Raw genomic sequence first — 6592 nt, forward strand, 5'->3', positions numbered from 1 at the left:
GAAATATTGCCTCTGTAAAGAAAATTAATTAATGAGTCAAGAAAATTAAGCTATTGTAATATCGTCCCTTCAAATATAATTTATTAAGATCTGATATAAGAATGCAGTTGGAATTATTGTCCTTTCAGCTAAAAGCTATATTCTCATTAAGAGGCCTAAAAGAGAGGCTTGTCTAACTCTGTCTTCTAAACACAGCTACCCAGTGACCTGTAAAATCTGTAGCTGACACATTCTATCTTCATACAGCCAAAGGTTCCAAACTCAGATTTCATTCTGACATTACAATATTGTTCTTTCCAGGTTTTTCTGAACTCAAGAATAGACTGCCTGAACAACAATTAGCACAAGAAAATCTTCCTGAAATACGAATAATAAGTATGCTAACATTTATTCTAACGTGAAGCAGTTTGGTTGATGAAATACAAGAGACTAGATTGTCCAGAATCTAGGGTAAAACTCTGCACTTCTGGGATTAAAAGAAATAAAAAGTTACCCCAATGAGATTCTGCTATACTCTATACTCAGGTATCAGTGCCTTGATCAGCCATCATCCAAGAAGTTCTCTTCTATAGCATATCAGAATAAAAACAGAGACCCAGAGCCAGATATTACACAGAGAGTGAGAGACTTTGGAATGCACAGCCATGAATTAAAGCTTACATCAAATCTTTCCCCTGAGAACTTAGGGGACTCCATAGAAGAGGAAGAGGGATGACTAACTTCTTTTGGTATCAACATATGTACAAATACACAATTTCTCACAACACCCTCATATACTCCTATGGAAAAAATACATAAATAGACATAAATAAGCAAATAAAACCACTCATTCTAGTATTGTTTCTATGAATTCAGACAGTAACAAGAATGCTGGAAAACTAAAATTTAAAAATATAACCAACGAACCATTTCTTGCTTCTTTGAGTGGTTTGTTATTAATTATAATCTTGGCTTCATTTTAGCCTTGTTTTGTAAATAGTGCATTAAAAAAATTGCTCCCACTTCCTGTTTGCATCCAGTCCATGACAAGATCCAGTGTTCTTATAGTCTCTCCATCATGTAACAGAAACTAAATACTATAATGCACTTTAACATTGCCAGTGAATAGCATATTGAAATAAAAATCTACAAAGATTCTATTTCAAGCAAGCAATTTAAAATAAAACAATGGAATAAGATAATACTGAATGTATCAAAGCAATATAAAAGCAATAGAAAAAATTAGAATATAGTTCAAGTGTGAAAATACTTGGAGGTCATGATCATAGTTTGAGATACACTTTTATGATGTTCAAGTAAAAAAAAAAAGCCTGTTTACTAAGGGTTATAGAAAGGGTGATTTTTGTTTTGTTTGATAAAGTCATATACTTCCTCATTTTTCTCCTTCAAATTTCCCTTTCCATAATATATATATATATATATAATTTTAATAATGTGTTATGTAATTATTCATATTCATAACATGATAATTAGGGATTTTTCCTTAAGTTTTCACTTTGAGTTTCAGTTTACCTTATGTTATATCTACCCAAAACTTGTTCAAGAAAGATTTGCTCCTCTGGTTTCTTAATCAAACAGAAGGAAACACAAGATTGAATAGAATTTGTCTTTTTTAAATGATTGTCTAGGCAAGAAGAAGCCTATTCTATTGTTCAGAGAAGGGTGTGCATGCTTTTCAATATTGCTAGATACATTGTTCATAGGTGTGTGTGTGTCTGTGTGTGTGTGTGTGTGTGTTTGCATGTGTGTGTGTGTGTGTGCATAGAATGTGAAGGTAAAGGTGCTAGGCTGCCAAACTCATTCTCAGTAGTGAGGTGTGGTATAGAGCGCAAGCCAGATGGAGTCCAGGGTTGCTAAGCTGTCTCCTGTACTTGTCTCAGTAAAACTTTCTACTTGAAATCTCTGATTGCATGTAACATGTGTTCTTTTCTTACATATGGTACTTAGTACTAGTTTTATAACTATGATTCTTTTCCTGGTAGGCATTGGTACAAAATTAATCCTTCTCAAATTCTACCTTTTTATTCTATATCAAAATTATTTAAGTAAAAATAATACTGCTAGCTGATAAATGTAAACTGATGTTTTTAACACTGGTGTCTATGTTGAATAGATTCCTTCTGACTACACTTAGTTAATGCTTCATAACACAGTTTTCCTAGAATGCTTTATTCCACAGTTTACTAAAATAATGATAAATATTAAGTCTTCAAAAGAGTTGCGATGGTACTTTAGATGGTGTGATCTTAATATATTTTACTATCAACTGAATTTTGTTTTCTGTCATACTTCTGTAATTCTGTGGTCTCATTCAATCATAACACAATTTCAATATGAAAACTTTTTTACTTTGTTAAGTTTATTTGTGCTTCAAGGACTTAGAATATGTTTTTTTTTTTATTTTAATCTCATAATTCATTGTAGGTGACATTATTTATCCATTGGTCAATTTTTTTATGTCTTTTGTTCATCCTTTCTCAGTGATGTCAGAAAGCTAAATTTTTGCTTACATGTGAGCAAACTGCAAAGATATAAAGCAGATATTTGCAATTCAGCTCTGTTTTGAATTGGCTCATCTTATTTCTAAGAGTGTTTTTATTTTACAGTAAATTAGTTACAGATGAAACACTGCTATTATAATAGTGTCAAATTAACCACTTCCTAAGTCATATATTTGTTTTTTCATGGAGAAAAATGTACTGAAGTTTAACATTGAATTTTTGTGATCAGTATAATGTATTTGAATTGTATTAACATATGTTTCTTTTAACAGATCTCTTTTGCTTTCAGCAGAGATGAACCGTGTAAGGATATAAGCTAGATGAAGGGGTGAGTAGATTTAGAGGTAACGGAAGTAGAAAGAAATCAGAGAGACAAAGTAAGGCTAAGTTTTTACATCCAGGAATGTCAGATCATTAGTGGGGCAAAACACTATTTGCCTGAAACACTTTAGTCTATCTCAGCTTTCCAAGGCATCGACTCTGCAGGAGTGAGCCAGTAACTGACCTCAGCAGATTTCCATTCATACAGAGAGTAGCCTACAAGGCGAGGCAGTCCAAGAAGCAGAAGAGATTAACTGTCTTATGACAGTAAATGAATGTTATTACGCCAAGGCAGGCAAGGAGCTTAAATACTCACGTTTGGGGTTAAAAAGCAAAAGATAAATGTAAAGATGTATCAAAGGCTTCAAGCGTTTATAGAATGGAAATTAGACCAGAAAAGTTACTGGAAAATGGCATCAACATGTATGAAGCACACACCAGGAAGGAAACAAACATGATGAAACAGAGAGTAAAGCAAATGAGTGTGTAGATTTCTCTTGATACTTACTGCTTAACAGAAATGTGGTTGCTCACATTGTGGCATATATACTTTGCAATGTAGCCCATTGTGATATACATAAAAACATGTGAGCAGAAACTTTCCTGGCTCTCTTGGACACACTTCATGTGTCAGTCATAACATGAAGCCTTTCTTCGTCATGGTAAGGATGCTGTCCATGTTCTCATGGCATCTAGTGTTTCACCCTCTCTGAAAACTTATTACTCAGTGTTCATCCAACTATTTAAATACAGGTTCCTCAGAAGATGAGGCAGGCCATTGAGGCTCATGTTCATGTGTCAAAAATAATAACTTCATATTGTTTTTTAAGATTTTTTATTTTTAAAAATTTATTTGTTTATTAAAATTTATTCACTTTGTATCCCAGCTGTAGCAGCCTTCTTCATCTCCTCCCACGCCCACCCTGTCCCTCTTCTCCCACTATGCCCCTCCCTTAGTCCACAGAGAAGGGAGGTCCTCCTCTCCTTCTGTCTATCAACCTATCAGGACTCCTCAGGACCATTTTTTTATATCAACTATATTTGAGGTTCATACAAGTACAGGTATCAAGGGTATGTCTACTGTACGAGTTCTGAGATCTACTGGGGTACAGAAAGTTTCATTTAGTGAACTGAAGAAGAGCAAATTAGGAAATAATATAGACTGTTTTGCAAACTTGACTTACAGACAGCTCCTTCTATCAAAATCTGTGTTTTTTAAATTTTTCTTCATTATTATTATTGATTACAGTTTATTCATTCTGTATCCTGCCTATAGCCCCCTCCCTCATCTCTTCCAGGTCCCACTCTCTTCCCCTCTCCCAACCCCATGTTCCCCCCCCACTTCATTCACTGATAGGTGAGGTCCTCCTCCCCTACTGTATGACCCTAGCCATCAGGTCTAATCAGGATGTCTGGATGCTCTTTCTCTGTGGCTTAGTAAGGCCACTTTTCCAGCAGGGGGTGATCAAAGAGCAAGTAAGTGAGTTTATGACAGTGACTGCCCCTGATCCCCTTAGTGCACCCACATGAAAACTGAGCTTCCCACAGGCTACATCTGAGCAGGGGGTCTAGGTCCTCTCCAGGCATGGTTCTTGGTTGATTCATCAGTCTTTGCAGGCCCTTCTGGGCCCAGATTTTTGGCTTTTTTGGTCTCCTTGTAGAGTTCCTGTTCCCTCCAGGTCTATCTCCCCCCTTCTTCCATAACATTCCCTGCACTATGTCCAAAGTTTGGCTTTGAGTCTCAGCATCTACTTCGATACCTTGCTGGATAGAGTCTTTCAGAAGTCCTCTGTGAAAGGCTCCTGTCCTGTTCCCTGACTTCTCCAACTTCCGATGTCTATCCTGTTGGCCCTTCTGACTGAAGATTGAGCAACTCCTCTATGATCCTCCTTGTTGTTTAGCTCTACAGGACTGTAAATTTTAGCACTCTTGGTGCATGTTAAATAAAGAAGAGTATATGAGATTTGGGAGGAAGTGAAAGCAGAGGAGGAATAGGGTAGAAGTGTTTTGCTGCCTTGAGCCCTTGTTCCTATTCTGCTTCATATAGACTGTGGGGCCATTGCTGAGGATCTTAGTGAATCACTTTGTTTCAATGATTACAATAAAAACAAAAAAGAAAGCAAACTACAAAGCAAAAGCAAACAGCAACAACAACAATACACACACCCCTTACTCTAGAACTTCTCAAAGAGGAAGAAAGTGAAAACATTTTATAAGTGTCCAGCATTACACAACTATAATTAAAGATAACTTTTTCTAATCTACTTTCCCAAAACTTTTTCATTTAATTATCTAAGTTATTTAAAGTGGAAATTTCTAGCATTGCTCTGTATATCTACAAGCTAAAATGATCTACAGTGGAGCTCAGCTTTTCCATTAGCAGAAAAAAATATCGAAGTTAATTTAACTCTTCTAAGGGAAAAGTTATTTCATCATAATGAAAATAGAGTTATGTTTCCTCAAGATTAAGCTAAGATGTTTGGTAAGCAAAAAATAGTGCCTCAATCCTCTGAAGTCAATTTTTACATTTTTAGAAATCATGTAAATGTATTTTGGGGTTAAAAAAATCTGATTTGGATTAAATGAAATGCGTGTATGACACACATCATTTCTTATTAGCAGACTAGTTATTTCTACTCCAGCTATAAGTTATTTCTGTGCATAGCTGTTATAGAGTGGACCTTTCCTCACTCATAATGCTTTTACTAGATATCTGAACTATGAAAACTGGACAGATACTTTTCAAAGACCTGAGTTTAAATCAGTATACATTGAAGTTCCATGATAAGAAACAGTTTTAAAAAATACAAACTATGATATGACTTCATGTAATGATATATGCAAAGAAGAAAAGTCCATTCAGGCAAGGTAGACTGAACACAGGTCTGACTTTTTCTGTGATACAAACAGGAGGGTTTCTCAGAAGGGTGTTTGTGTTTAGACACCTTAAGAAAATTAGAAAGCCTCAGATATTTAAGTAGGATCATCCTGTAAAAACCTAATAATTTCTGATAAAATCTACAGTCCTAAAAAAGTGAAACAACAAGGAGGACCCTAGAGAAGATGATTAATCCTCATTCAGACAGGCAAACAGGATAGTTATCAGAAGTGGGAGAAGACCCGGAACAGGACAGGAGCCTTCCACAGAGGACCTCTGAACGACTCTATACACCAGGGTATCAAAGAAGATTCTGAGACTCGGAGCCAAACTTTGGGCAGAGTGCCAGAAACTTTATGGAAGAAGAGGAAGATAGAAAAACATGGAGGGGACAGGAACTCCACAAAGAGAACAACAAAGCCAAAAATCTGGGTTCAGGGTGGCCTGCAGAGACAGACACTACAACCAAGGACCATGGATGGAGAGGACCTAGACCCTGTGTTCAGAAGAAGCCTATAGCTCAGTTTCCAAGTGGGTTCCCGAGTAAGGGGTACAGGGGCTGTCTCTGACATGAACTGATTGGCCTGCTCTTTGATCATCTTCCACTGAGTGGGGAGGAGCCTTGCCAGGCCACAGAAGAAAACAATACAGCCAGTCCTGATGAGACCCGATAGGCTAGGGTCAGATAAGGGGGAGGGGTGGGGTGTTCCCCATTAGTGGACTAGAGGAAAAGCATAGGGGAAGAAAAGGGAGGGTGGGTGGGACTGAGAGGAGATGAGAGAGGGGGTTGCAGCTGGGATACAAAGTGAAAGGATGGATGGATAGATAGATAGAAGATAGATAGAAGATAGATAGATAGATAGATAGATAGATAGATAGATAGATAGATAGA

Source organism: Psammomys obesus, unplaced genomic scaffold (genome assembly GCF_907164565.1).
Source record: "Psammomys obesus unplaced genomic scaffold, mPsaObe1.curated_primary_1811, whole genome shotgun sequence".
In the NCBI taxonomy this organism is placed as follows: domain Eukaryota; kingdom Metazoa; phylum Chordata; class Mammalia; order Rodentia; family Muridae; genus Psammomys; species Psammomys obesus.